Here is a 14,807-nt window from a genome sequence, read left to right as displayed (position 1 = left end):
ACCTCTTCACCTTCCATGGAGTATAACTCGAGTTGTAGAACTCCAAATGATGCGCTTCCAGTTTCATTGGAAAGTAGACATCCATAGCTTTCCAACGAGGTATAATAGTCCATATTTGGCATCAAATTGGCAAGGTTGACAAGAGAACAAAGTGACGACTCAAGAAAGGGAAGTGTTTCCACGTTTAACCTCCAGTTTGACCTCAAACTGGAGGTTAAACGTGTTCGACCATTTTCTGCCTCCAGGGTGTGATTTCTTCATTCCACGTTTAACCTCCAGTTTGACCTCAAACTGGAGGTTAAACGTGTTCGATGGCTTTTCTCCTCCAGGGTGTTTTCTTCATTTCCAAGTTTAACCTCCAGTTTAACCTCAAACTGGAGGTTAAACGTGGTCGACCCAAATTGCCTCCAGGGTGTGCTTTCTTCATTTCCAAGTTTAACCTCCAGTTTAACCTTAAACTGGAGGTTAAACGTGCTCGACAATGAACACCCCTGGGTTGCTTTCTTCCAATTCCACGTTTAAGTTTTAGTTTGACCTTAAACTGAAACTTAAACTTAAACTTAAACACCACCATTTGAAAAGGTTTCTGGGCCAATTATATTGAAGTTCAAGTTAGCAATTGAGCACAAAGATTAACTTAAATTGATTATGGCATGAAACCCAATTGAATATCATGGTTTATGGGATTGGGCCTGAGGAATTGATGAGTCTGGAACTTCAAATTGTTGAGTCTTGTGTCATTACTTGTTTATCACTAAGTTTGCTCAATGAATGTTACAGAATTGGATCACAGCCTCATCAAGATTATGGACCCTAAGCCTAAAGCAAAAGGAAATCAAGGAAAGGCCTCAAAGCCCAAGAAACACAACAGAAGCTCAATTTAGAAAGTGTATAAATAGGATAGAATTGAAGTTAGTAAAAACCTTTTTGACACTTTAGAATTTTCATACTTTTGTAATTGAATTCAGAGCTATGACTAACTAAACCCCTTTCATTGGGTTAGGGAGCTCTATTGTAATTCAATGAATCAATAATAGTTTTATCTTCTTCTTCAATCTTTTCTCTTGAATTTTGTTAGAAAGCTTCTCGATCTAATTCCATTGGGTAGTTGTCTTGGGAAAGAAACTACCCATAATTGGAATCCTTCGGAACCTTGGGAAAGGAATGATGGATTCATGCTAGAGAAGCTTTCTCACAGTGAATTGGATTGGGGTTTGGATGGATATTGTGACATGTAATCCTACCAAATTGTGGTCCATGAAATTGTGTGGTATAATCAGTGATCGAGCTTCATCTCTTCTTATGAACATTTAAACCAAGGGATTGGGAATTTGTTTGTTTTTAGAGAGAATTGGTGAGCCAAGGGATTGGGATCCAATCATATAAGATTGCCAAGCAAAATTCAATGAATGCATTGGTTGAGGAAGAGATAAAAAAATGTTTTGATTCGGAGATCTCAATATCTCCTAACACCCAATGAACTCTTCTCTCTGATCTATCCTTTTCCATTTACATTCTGCAATTTCAATTTATGCAATCACCCCAATTCCCTTTTAATTTCAGCAATTTAACTTCTCGCAATTTAAGATTCAGTCATCTCAATTCCTTGCAAATTTACATTTCCCGCCAATTGACTTTACGCAATTCACACCCAATTCTTGATTCCGCTCAACTAATCAAACTTCTAATTCGAATTGCTCATTCAACCAATCCTTGTGGGATTCGACCTCACTCTATTGTGAGTTTTTACTTGACGATAACCGGTGCACTTGCCGGAAGGAATTTTGCCGTTTGTGCAATTCCCTTAATCGTAGCTATACCCAGTTATAGCGCATCAAGTTTATGGCGCCGTTGCCGGGGATTGGTTTTCGATTGACAATTCTTAAATTGGAAGTTAACTAGATTGAGCATTTTTCTTGTTTTGTTAATTTAGTTCAAGTTACTTGTTGAATTTAATTTCTGCACACTCTGTTATTTGCTTTCTTTCTTTATGCCTTTAAATTCAAGCAACTAACTCACTAACCCACTAACTATTTGAATTAATTCCTCACTGCTCTAACCAATACTCTTCTATTAACCAAGAGTATTCCACTTGTTTGTTACTTGTGGTGTGTTCTTGTATGACAGGTAGGAGAGGAGAGGCATCAACTCCTCCATATACCGAACCAGAGAGGACCCTTCATAGACTTAGAAGGGAAGCAAGAAGGAAGAGGGTACTGGGAGAAGAAGAATCTGAAGGAGAATCTGAGGACAACTTTGAGGAAGCTCTAGATCTCAACATGGATAGAGAATTTCACAACCATGAGAGGGATGATGGAAACAATGCCATTCCTGAGAGGAGGGTTCTTGGTTCATACATAAACCCAACCTCTGGGAATTGTGGTAGTAGCATTCAGAAACCACCCATTCAGGCCAACAATTTTGAACTCAAACCACAGCTAATATCATTGGTGGAAGACCATTGTTCGTTTGGTGGGAGTGCCAATGAAGACCCAAACCAACATCTCACTAAATTCCTGAGAATTTGTGACACTGTGAAGTCCAATGGAGTCCAGGAAGATGCCTATAAACTGCTCTTGTTCCCATTTTCACTGAGGGACAAAGCAGCTAAGTGGCTAGAATCATTCCCAAGGGATAGCCTAACAACCTGGGATGAAGTGGAAAGCAAGTTCCTGGCACGTTTCTACCCACCACAAAGGGTCAATAGGCTTCGATCTGAGGTTCAAACTTTTAGACAAAAAGATGGTGAGACGCTCTACGAAGCATGGGAGAGGTTCAAAGAATTGACAAGGAAATGCCCACCTGACATGTTCCCTGATTGGGTGCAATTGCATATTTTCTATGATGGGCTTTCCTATGAATCAAGAAAGGCTGTAGACCATTCATCAGGAGGATCATTGAACAGGAAAAAGACTGTGGAAGAAGCCATTGAAGTGATTGAGACAGTGGCTGAGAATGAATACTACTATGCTTCAGAGAGGCACAACACTAAGGGAGTCATGGAGCTGAACCATGTTGATGCAATTCTAGCCCAAAACAAGGTGTTTGCCAAGCAACTAGCAGAGCTCACCAGGAAATTAGACACAAAGAAAGTGGCTGCAATACACACACAAGATCAAGAGGAAACAAACACTGAAGGAGATGATTGGGAAGAGGCCAACTATGTGGGAAACCAACAAAGGCAACCATATGATCCATATTCCAACACTTACAACCCAGGATGGAAAAACCACCCAAACTTTGGGTGGGGAAACCAGCAAAGCCAACCACAAAACCACAAATCTTACAACCACAACCAACATAACAATTCCACATACCAAAATTCCAACCAAAGATCATACCAAGCCACACAAAACACTTACTCCCAACCACCATATCATGGCCAAAATAATCAACCTGCTCAATCCGATCTGAACCAACAATTTCAAGATCAATTAAACAGGATAGAAGGAAGGTTAGTAAGCATGGGTCAGGACATAAGTGAGTTGAAAAGCTTTAGGGACGATGTGAGATCGACCTTAAGGAACCATGGCGAAAAACTCAAGTGGATGGAGGCTCGAGTAGGAGAACTATCTCAACAGGCCCCCAAATCAACTGCAGTGTTCCCTAGTGACACAGAAAAGAATCCTAAAGGGGAACAAAAGGGAGTGAGATGGGTAGAATGCAAGGCCATCACCACATTGAAGGAAGTCACAGAAGAAGAAGGAATCAGACCCTCAGAAAATGAGCCAGAAATCTTGAAAGAAAGTGTGGAAGAAGCTAAGCAAGAAAGTGAAGCTGAGCAAGCCAAGGAAATGCAAAAGGAAGGCATGCTGGAAACATACCAACCAAAAGCACCATTTCCTCAGAGGTTAGGAGGAGGTGAAAAAGGGAAAACATATTCAAGGTTCCTAGAGACATTTAAGTCTCTCCATATCAATATTCCCTTTCTTGATATCCTCCAGCAGATGCCTACACATATCAAGTATTTGAAAGAATTGCTGAGCAAGAAAAGAGTTTTGAAGGGAGGACAAACTGTAATCATGAACAAAGAATGCAGTGCACTCATCAAGAAGGATATGGTCTCTAAGAAAACAGACCCAGGAAGTTTTCATATCCCCTGCATCATAGGGGAAACAAAAATTGACAGAGGATTCTGTGATCTAGGAGCTAGCATAAATGTGATGCCTCTGACTCTTATGAAGAGGCTAAAACTGAATGAGGTGAGATCCACTGATGTAATCATACAACTGGCTGACAAAACTCAAAAGCAAGCTGAAGGGGTAGTTGAAAATGTGTTGGTGAAAGTGGGAAATTATTTTTTCCCCACAGACTTTGTCATTTTGGACATGGAGGAAAGCTACCTACACCCTATCATTCTGGGAAGGCCATTTCTAGCCACTGCTAGAGCGCTCATAGATATAGAACAAGGAGAGCTAATTTTGAGAGTACATGATGAACATCTCATTTTCCATGTTTTTAAACCTGCATCTGAGCCTGAACCAGAACCTGAAAAGCCTAAGGATGATAGTAGCCATCTGAGTTTGGAGGAAAGTAATTCAGCAGCTAAAACTCTAAAACAATCCTTGGAAGGCAAACAAGAATTGCAAGAGTTAAAGCCACAAGAATCAATAGAAACAGATCAGAAGGATCCTCCTGGCATAAGGGTCAATGAAGAAATCCTCAAGAGAGAGGGAAGAATTGTAAAGAAATTGCCAAGAGGGTGGAGAAACAAGAAAATTCCCACTGAAGGTTTCTCTCCGGGAGATAAAGTGATATCAAGTCATTATCTGCCAATCCCACCTGGCCTCAAACCCATTCCTTCCCAGCTCCCTCAAGTGTTCACAATCAGGAAAGTTCTTTCTATGGAACATTTGGAAATCATGAAGGAATCAAATGGGGACGTTTTCATGGTGAGAGGAGAGGACATCAAGCACTACAATCCACCCTAACAAAGGACAACCGTCAAGCTAGTGACGTTAAAGAAGCGCTTGTTGGGAGGCAACCCAACCTGAGGTAATACTCTTTTGCTGTTTCTTTTATTTGTTTCAATAAAAAGGTGAAGTAGTTTCTGTGCATTACAAAGAATTAAGTTTGGTGTTTCACACCAAACAATGAATTCGTGGATCAATAATTCAAAGGGGAATGTGTAACTCTAAGTTTGGTGTTCCACCATAAAGATCAACTGAACACAACAACCTTTGAATTATATGAAAGGAATAACCATTCTAAGCAATCACAGAAATGCTCAAAATCTTTAGCAGCCACTTCACTCCAAGGAGAATTCAAGAATTCAAAGAACATGGGAGTAAGTAGGAGACTAAGTTTGGTGTTCACACACCAACTTAAGACTCAGACACTTGCCCATACATCATTGAGCTAACCACTCAAGTGCTTGAGAAGCAAGAAACTTCATCACTAATTGCAGGAAAGGAAACAAGGATCTTAGAAAGAACATGAAGCAACAACTGGGAGAAGAAGGAGAAATCAAATTGTTTCCTGGCAACAAGGAGAAAACAAGAAATTTCACAAGGTGGTGTTGTTCCTTGACTATCCTTTAAAAGGCAAACAAAAGCATGCTTGTTCTGGTTTAAACTGTAATTGTTGAATCTTTCTGGAATGTGAAGTTTTTAGTATGTTTGTTGATTTACTGCTTTAAATAAAGTGAATTGCCTAGATTGTTTGGATATAACTTCACCTACTTAAACAAATGCTTGCCATGCTTGTTCTGTTTCCAAAAATAAAAGAAAAGTGTGAACAAAGGTAACTTGGCTCAATTAGTGACAAATCAAGTAGAATTAAGTGGTGGTATGCATGCTTGATTGTTAGTCAGCTCACTAGAAATTGAGTGTAGAATTATCATTTTTGTGTAGAAGTTGAATAGTGTCTATGGATCTTGATGAATAAATGTCTTTGGCCATGAAAAAGAAAGAAAAAGAAGAAGAAAAAGCCACTGAAAAAGGGCAACCAAAAAGCAAAAAAATTGAGAAAATAAGCTAGGCACCAATGGTTTGAACTTCTGAGACATATGCCTGTGGTGTTTATGTACTAGGATCTGCTTGGATGAATAGGTTCTGTGGAGTGTTTCAACACTTGGTAACTTGGGTTAACTAACCCGGGATTATCAACCAAAAGTCCATTATCAAGAGCAACCTAGCTACAAAACAGTTAGTTACACAAAGAGGTGCTGGGCACCAATGTCTCAAGAAGAAATGTGAACTAAAATGCCTGTAGTAGATATGTGTAATGCACTGATAAGAAAAAGAAAATTGCCAAAGGCTTGTGCTACACATGACACTGAGCAAACAAGGAGCAAAGAGCTCTAAGAAAAAGAAAAACAAAGAAATGAAAAAGTGCCAAGGACATAAGAATAACAAGAGGCCATAACAGTGTTTGATGGATGCAATGAAAAAGTGATAATCCTACTTGATAAGTATGAAAAAGTGATGCTGCAACTTTCTGCATAAAACCCTTCTGATGAGCTTCAAATGCTTGCTAATATAGCCAATGTAATTGCCTTTTGTTTCATACTTTCTTCTCAAATAACTCAGGACTTGCTTAGGGACAAGCAAGTATTAAGTTTGGTGTTGTGATGCCAAGGCATCTTAGGCTAGTTTCACTAGCATTTTCTGTTAGTTTTAGTTGTTTTATGCATTTTCTTGAGCTTAAAGTAACCAAGAATGGTTAAATGAACAACAAAGCAATGAACCATCCAAAACATTATGATTTTGATGCAAATTCCATGAGTTTTTAGTGATATTACTTGAATGCTATAAATGGATGAATTCTCATGAAATTTTGCAAGACTTTGATGCAATTGTTTGGATGATTTCAGGGAAGAGAGGCTAGGCAAGGAAGAAACAAAATCAATGAAGGAAGCTTGAAATTCAAATGGGACGTTTAAGCTCCAGTTTAAGCCTAAACTGGAGCTTAAACGCCAAAATCATGAGAAGAGAGGAAATGCTGTAACTGGCGTTTAACCTCCAGTTTGACCTTAAACTGGAAGTTAAACGCCAGAATGAGAAAGGGCACTAAGAAGCATTCCACGTTTAACCTCCAGTTTGACCTCAAACTGGAGGTTAAACGCCAGAATGATGATTTGAACCAAGAGAGCATTCCACGTTTAACCTCTAGTTTAACCTTAAACTAGAGGTTAAACGTGTTCGACACTTTCTCCTCACCAAGAAGCATTTCCACGTTTAACCTCCAGTTTGACCTCAAACTGGAGGTTAAACGCCAGAAGTAAGAAAGGCACCAGGAGCATTTCCACGTTTAAGCTCCAGTTTAACCTTAAACTGGAGCTTAAACGTGTTATATGGAACAGCTTGACCATGCCTTCTTCAAACATAAATAACTTGAGCTACAAAACTCCAAATGAGGTGATTCAAAATGCATTGGAAAGAAGACATCTAGAGCTTTCCAAGCATATATGGCATGCATGGTGGATACTAAAAATTGAGGGAGAAACCATCCCCGTAATGTGCATAGAAGAGCATAGTACCAACATGCAATCAGGCCAGCTGACCTCTTCATCTTCCATGGAGTATAACTCGAGTTGTAGAACTCCCAATGATGCGCTTATAGTTTCATTGAAAAGTAGACATCCATAGCTTTCCAACGAGGTATAATAGTCCATATTTGGCATCAAATTGGCAAGGTTGACAAGAGAACAAAGTGACGACTCAAGAAAGGGAAGTGTTTCCACGTTTAACCTCCAGTTTGACCTCAAACTGGAGGTTAAACGTGTTCGACCATTTTCTGCCACCAGGGTGTGATTTCTTCATTCCACGTTTAACCTCCAGTTTGACCTCAAACTGGAGGTTAAACGTGTTCGATGGCTTTTCTCCTCCAGGGTGTTTTCTTCATTTCCAATTTTAACCTCCAGTTTAACCTCAAACTGGAGGTTAAACGTGGTCGACCCAAATTGCCTCCAGGGTGTGCTTTCTTCATTTCCAAGTTTAACCTCCAGTTTAACCTTAAACTGGAGGTTAAACGTGCTCGACAATGAACACCCCTGGGTTGCTTTCTTCCAATTCCACGTTTAAGTTTTAGTTTGACCTTAAACTGAAACTTAAACTTAAACTTAAACACCACCATTTGAAAAGGTTTCTGGGCCAATTATATTGAAGTTCAAGTTAGCAATTGAGCACAAAGATTAACTTAAACTGATTATGGCATGAAACCCAATTGAATATCATGGTTTATGGGATTGGGCCTGAAGAATTGATGAGTCTGGAACTTCAAATTGTTGAGTCTTGTGTCATTACTTGTTTATCACTAAGTTTGCTCAATGAATGTTACAGAATTGGATCACAGCCTCATCAAGATTATGGACCATAAGCCTAAAGCAAAAGGAAATCAAGGAAAGGCCTCAAAGCCCAAGAAACACAACAGAAGCTCAATTTAGAAAGTGTATAAATAGGATAGAATTGAAGTTAGTAAAAACCTTTTTGACACTTTAGAATTTTCATACTTTTGTAATTGAATTCAGAGCTATGACTAACTAAACCCCTTTCATTGGGTTAGGGAGCTCTATTGTAATTCAATGAATCAATAATAGTTTTATCTTCTTCTTCAATCTTTTCTCTTGAATTTTGTTAGAAAGCTTCTCGATCTAATTCCATTGGGTAGTTGTCTTGGGAAAGAAACTACCCATAATTGGAATCCTTCGGAACCTTGGGAAAGGAATGATGGATTCATGCTAGAGAAGCTTTCTCACAGTGAATTGGATTGGGGTTTGGATGGATATTGTGACATGTAATCCTACCAAATTGTGGTCCATGAAATTGTGTGGTATAATCAGTGATCGAGCTTCATCTCTTCTTATGAACATTTAAACCAAGGGATTGGGAATTTGTTTGTTTTTAGAGAGAATTGGTGAGCCAAGGGATTGGGATCCAATCATATAAGATTGCCAAGCAAAATTCAATGAATGCATTGGTTGAGGAAGAGATAAAAAAATGTTTTGATTCGGAGATCTCAATATCTCCTAACACCCAATGAACTCTTCTCTCTGATCTATCCTTTTCCATTTACATTCTGCAATTCCAATTTATGCAATCACCCCAATTCCCTTTTAATTTCAGCAATTTAACCTCTTGCACTTTAATTCTCGCAATTTAAGATTCAGTCATTTCAATTCCTTGCAAATTTACATTTCCCGCCAATTGACTTTATGCAATTCACACCCAATTCTTGATTCCGCTCAACTAATCAAACTTCTAATTCGAATTGCTCATTCAACCAATCCTTGTGGGATTCGACCTCACTCTATTGTGAGTTTTTACTTGACGATAACTGGTGCACTTGCCGGAAGGAATTTTGCCGTTTGTGCAATTCCCTTAATCGTAGCTATACTCAGTTATAGCGCATCAAGTTTATGGCGCCGTTGCCGGGGATTGGTTTTCGATTGACAATTCTTAAATTGGAAGTTAACTAGATTGAGCATTTTTCTTGTTTTGTTAATTTAGTTCAAGTTACTTGTTGAATTTAATTTCTGCACACTCTGTTATTTGCTTTCTTTCTTTATGCCTTTAAATTCAAGCAACTAACTCACTAACCCACTAACTATTTGAATTAATTCCTCACTGCTCTAACCAATACTCTTCCATTAACCAAGAGTATTCCACTTGTTTGTTACTTGTGGTGTGTTCTTGTATGACAGGTAGGAGAGGAGAGGCATCAACTCCTCCATATACCGAACCAGAGAGGACCCTTCATAGACTTAGAAGGGAAGCAAGAAGGAAGAGGGTACTGGGAGAAGAAGAATCTGAAGGAGAATCTGAGGACAACTTTGAGGAAGCTCTAGATCTCAACATGGATAGAGAATTTCACAACCATGAGAGGGATGATGGAAACAATGCCATTCCTGAGAGGAGGGTTCTTGGTTCATACATAAACCCAACCTCTGGGAATTGTGGTAGTAGCATTCAGAAACCACCCATTCAGGCCAACAATTTTGAACTCAAACCACAGCTAATATCATTGGTGGAAGACCATTGTTCGTTTGGTGGGAGTGCCAATGAAGACCCAAACCAACATCTCACTAAATTCTTGAGAATTTGCGACACTGTGAAGTCCAATGGAGTCCAGGAAGATGCCTATAAACTGCTCTTGTTCCCATTTTCACTGAGGGACAAAGCAGCTAAGTGGCTAGAATCATTCCCAAGGGATAGCCTAACAACCTGGGATGAAGTGGAAAGCAAGTTCCTGGCACGTTTCTACCCACCACAAAGGGTCAATAGGCTTCGATCTGAGGTTCAAACTTTTAGACAAAAAGATGGTGAGACGCTCTACGAAGCATGGGAGAGGTTCAAAGAATTGACAAGGAAATGCCCACCTGACATGTTCCCTGATTGGGTGCAATTGCATATTTTCTATGATGGGCTTTCCTATGAATCAAGAAAGGCTGTAGACCATTCATCAGGAGGATCATTGAACAGGAAAAAGACTGTGGAAGAAGCCATTGAAGTGATTGAGACAGAGGCTGAGAATGAATACTACTATGCTTCAGAGAGGCACAACACTAAGGGAGTCATGGAGCTGAACCATGTTGATGCAATTCTAGCCCAAAACAAGGTGTTTGCCAAGCAACTAGCAGAGCTCACCAGGAAATTAGACACAAAGCAAGTGGCTGCAATACACACACAAGATCAAGAGGAAACAAACACTGAAGGAGATGATTGGGAAGAGGCCAACTATGTGGGAAACCAACAAAGGCAACCATATGATCCACATTCCAACACTTACAACCCAGGATGGAAAAACCACCCAAACTTTGGGTGGGGAAACCAGCAAAGCCAACCACAAAACCACAAATCTTACAACCACAACCAACATAACAATTCCACATACCAAAATTCCAACCAAAGATCATACCAAGCCACACAAAACACTTACTCCCAACCACCATATCATGGCCAAAATAATCAACCTGCTCAATCCGATCCGAACCAACAATTTCAAGATCAATTAAACAGGATAGAAGGAAGGTTAGTAAGCATGGGTCAGGACATAAGTGAGTTGAAAAGCTTTAGGGACGATGTGAGATCGACCTTAAGGAACCATGGCGAAAAACTCAAGTGGATGGAGGCTCGAGTAGGAGAACTATCTCAACAGGCCCCCAAATCAACTGCAGTGTTCCCTAGTGACACGGAAAAGAATCCTAAAGGGGAACTAAAGGGAGTGAGATGGGAAGAATGCAAGGCCATCACCACATTGAAGGAAGTCACAGAAGAAGAAGGAATCAGACCCTCAGAAAGTGAGCCAGAAATCTTGAAAGAAAGTGTGGAAGAAGCTAAGCAAGAAAGTGAAGCTGAGCAAGCCAAGGAAATGCAAAAGGAAGGCATGCTGGAAACATACCAACCAAAAGCACCATTTCCTCAGAGGTTAGGAGGAGGTGAAAAAGGGAAAACATATTCAAGGTTCCTAGAGACATTTAAGTCTCTCCATATCAATATTCCCTTTCTTGATATCCTCCAGCAGATGCCTACACATATCAAGTATTTGAAAGAATTGCTGAGCAAGAAAAGAGTTTTGAAGGGAGGACAAACTGTAATCATGAACAAAGAATGCAGTGCACTCATCAAGAAGGATATGGTCTCTAAGAAAACAGACCCAGGAAGTTTTCATATCCCCTGCATCATAGGGGAAACAAAAATTGACAGAGGATTCTGTGATCTAGGAGCTAGCATAAATGTGATGCCTCTGACTCTTATGAAGAGGCTAAAACTGAATGAGGTGAGATCCACTGATGTAATCATACAACTGGCTGACAAAACTCAAAAGCAAGCTGAAGGGGTAGTTGAAAATGTGTTGGTGAAAGTGGGAAATTATTTTTTCCCCACAGACTTTGTCATTTTGGACATGGAGGAAAGCTACCTACACCCTATCATTCTGGGAAGGCCATTTCTAGCCACTGCTAGAGCGCTCATAGATATAGAACAAGGAGAGCTAATTTTGAGAGTACATGATGAACAGCTCATTTTCCATGTTTTTAAACCTGCATCTGAGCCTGAACCAGAACCTGAAAAGCCTAAGGATGATAGTAGCCATCTGAGTTTGGAGGAAAGTAATTCAGCAGCTGAAACTCTAAAACAATCCTTGGAAGGCAAACAAGAATTGCAAGAGTTAAAGCCACAAGAATCAATAGAAACAGATCAGAAGGATCCTCCTGGCATAAGGGTCAATGAAGAAATCCTCAAGAGAGAGGGAAGAATTGTAAAGAAATTGCCAAGAGGGTGGAGAAACAAGAAAATTCCCACTGAAGGTTTCTCTCCGGGAGATAAAGTGATATCAAGTCATTATCTGCCAATCCCACCTGGCCTCAAACCCATTCCTTCCCAGCTCCCTCAAGTGTTCACAATCAGGAAAGTTCTTTCTATGGAACATTTGGAAATCATGAAGGAATCAAATGGGGACGTTTTCATGGTGAGAGGAGAGGACATCAAACACTACAATCCACCCTAACAAAGGACAACCGTCAAGCTAGTGACGTTAAAGAAGCGCTTGTTGGGAGGCAACCCAACCTGAGGTAATACTCTTTTGCTGTTTCTTTTATTTGTTTCAATAAAAAGGTGAAGTAGTTTCTGTGCATTGCAAAGAATTAAGTTTGGTGTTTCACACCAAACAATGAATTCGTGGATCAATAATTCAAAGGGGAATGTGTAACTCTAAGTTTGGTGTTCCACCATAAAGATCAACTGAACACAACAACCTTTGAATTATATGAAAGGAATAACCATTCTAAGCAATCACAGAAATGCTCAAAATCCTTAGCAGCCACTTCACTCCAAGGAGAATTCAAGAATTCAAAGAACATGGGAGTAAGTAGGAGACTAAGTTTGGTGTTCACACACCAACTTAAGACTCAGACACTTGCCCATACATCATTGAGCTAACCACTCAAGTGCTTGAGAAGCAAGCAACTTCATCACTAATTGCAGGAAAGGAAACAAGGATCTTAGAAAGAACATGAAGCAACAACTGGGAGAAGAAGGAGAAATCAAATTGTTTCCTGGCAACAAGGAGAAAACAAGAAATTTCACAAGGTGGTGTTGTTCCTTGACTATCCTTTAAAAGGCAAACAAAAGCATGCTTGTTCTGGTTTAAACTGTAATTGTTGAATCTTTCTGGAATGTGAAGTTTTTAGTATGTTTGTTGATTTACTGCTTTAAATAAAGTGAATTGCCTAGATTGTTTGGATATAACTTCACCTACTTAAACAAATGCTTGCCATGCTTGTTCTGTTTCCAAAAATAAAAGAAAAGTGTGAACAAAGGTAACTTGGCTCAATTAGTGACAAATCAAGTAGAATTAAGTGGTGGTATGCATGCTTGATTGTTAGTCAGCTCACTAGAAATTGAGTGTAGAATTATCATTTTTGTGTAGAAGTTGAATAGTGTCTATGGATCTTGATGAATAAATGTCTTTGGCCATGAAAAAGAAAGAAAAAGAAGAAGAAAAAGCCACTGAAAAAGGGCAACCAAAAAGCAAAAAAATTGAGAAAATAAGCTAGGCACCAATGGTTTGAACTTCTGAGACATATGCCTGTGGTGTTTATGTACTAGGATCTGCTTGGATGAATAGGTTCTGTGGAGTGTTTCAACACTTGGTAACTTGGGTTAACTAACCCGGGATTATCAACCAAAAGTCCATTATCAAGAGCAACCTAGCTACAAAACAGTTAGTTACACAAAGAGGTGCTGGGCACCAATGTCTCAAGAAGAAATGTGAACTAAAATGCCTGTAGTAGATATGTGTAATGCACTGATAAGAAAAAGAAAATTGCCAAAGGCTTGTGCTACACATGACACTGAGCAAACAAGGAGCAAAGATCTCTAAGAAAAAGAAAAACAAAGAAATGAAAAAGTGCCAAGGACATAAGAATAACAAGAGGCCATAACAGTGTTTGATGGATGCAATGAAAAAGTGATAATCCTACTTGATAAGTATGAAAAAGTGATGCTGCAACTTTCTGCATAAAACCCTTCTGATGAGCTTCAAATGCTTGCTAATATAGCCAATGTAATTGCCTTTTGTTTCATACTTTCTTCTCAAATAACTCAGGACTTGCTTAGGGACAAGCAAGTATTAAGTTTGGTGTTGTGATGCCAAGGCATCTTAGGCTAGTTTCACTAGCATTTTCTGTTAGTTTTAGTTGTTTTATGCATTTTCTTGAGCTTAAAGTAACCAAGAATGGTTAAATGAACAACAAAGCAATGAACCATCCAAAACATTATGATTTTGATGCAAATTCCATGAGTTTTTAGTGATATTACTTGAATGCTATAAATGGATGAATTCTCATGAAATTTTGCAAGACTTTGATGCAATTGTTTGGATGATTTTAGGGAAGAGAGGCTAGGCAAGGAAGAAACAAAATCAATGAAGGAAGCTTGAAATTCAAATGGGACGTTTAAGCTCCAGTTTAAGCCTAAACTGGAGCTTAAACGCCAAAATCATGAGAAGAGAGGAAATGCTGTAACTGGCGTTTAACCTCCAGTTTGACCTTAAACTGGAAGTTAAACGCCAGAATGAGAAAGGGCACTAAGAAGCATTCCACGTTTAACCTCCAGTTTGACCTCAAACTGGAGGTTAAACGCCAGAATGATAATTTGAACCAAGAGAGCATTCCACGTTTAACCTCTAGTTTAACCTTAAACTAGAGGTTAAACGTGTTCGACACTTTCTCCTCACCAAGAAGCATTTCCACGTTTAACCTCCAGTTTGACCTCAAACTAGAGGTTAAACGCCAGAAGTAAGAAAGGCACCAGGAGCATTTCCACGTTTAAGCTCCAGTTTAACCTTAAACTGGTGCTTAAACGTGT

The 14,807-nt window shown here is 39.4% G+C and overlaps 2 non-coding genes across 2 annotated transcripts; both read right to left on the bottom strand.

Annotated features, from left to right (window-relative positions):
* Positions 1–2,705: 2,705 nt before the first annotated feature.
* LOC112765313 (small nucleolar RNA R71) lies at positions 2,706–2,809 on the bottom strand. The gene has a single exon (XR_003183636.1). It is a non-coding gene; the product is annotated as a small nucleolar RNA R71 (small nucleolar RNA).
* Positions 2,810–10,221: 7,412 nt separating this feature from the next.
* LOC112765306 (small nucleolar RNA R71) lies at positions 10,222–10,325 on the bottom strand. Its single transcript, XR_003183635.1, has one exon. It is a non-coding gene; the product is annotated as a small nucleolar RNA R71 (small nucleolar RNA).
* Between the last annotated feature and the right edge of the window lie 4,482 nt (positions 10,326–14,807).

The sequence above is a fragment of the Arachis hypogaea genome, chromosome 2, assembly GCF_003086295.3.
Source record: "Arachis hypogaea cultivar Tifrunner chromosome 2, arahy.Tifrunner.gnm2.J5K5, whole genome shotgun sequence".
In the NCBI taxonomy this organism is placed as follows: domain Eukaryota; kingdom Viridiplantae; phylum Streptophyta; class Magnoliopsida; order Fabales; family Fabaceae; genus Arachis; species Arachis hypogaea.
Note: the sequence above shows the minus strand (reverse complement) of the source record. Positions and strands in the feature narration are given on the sequence as shown.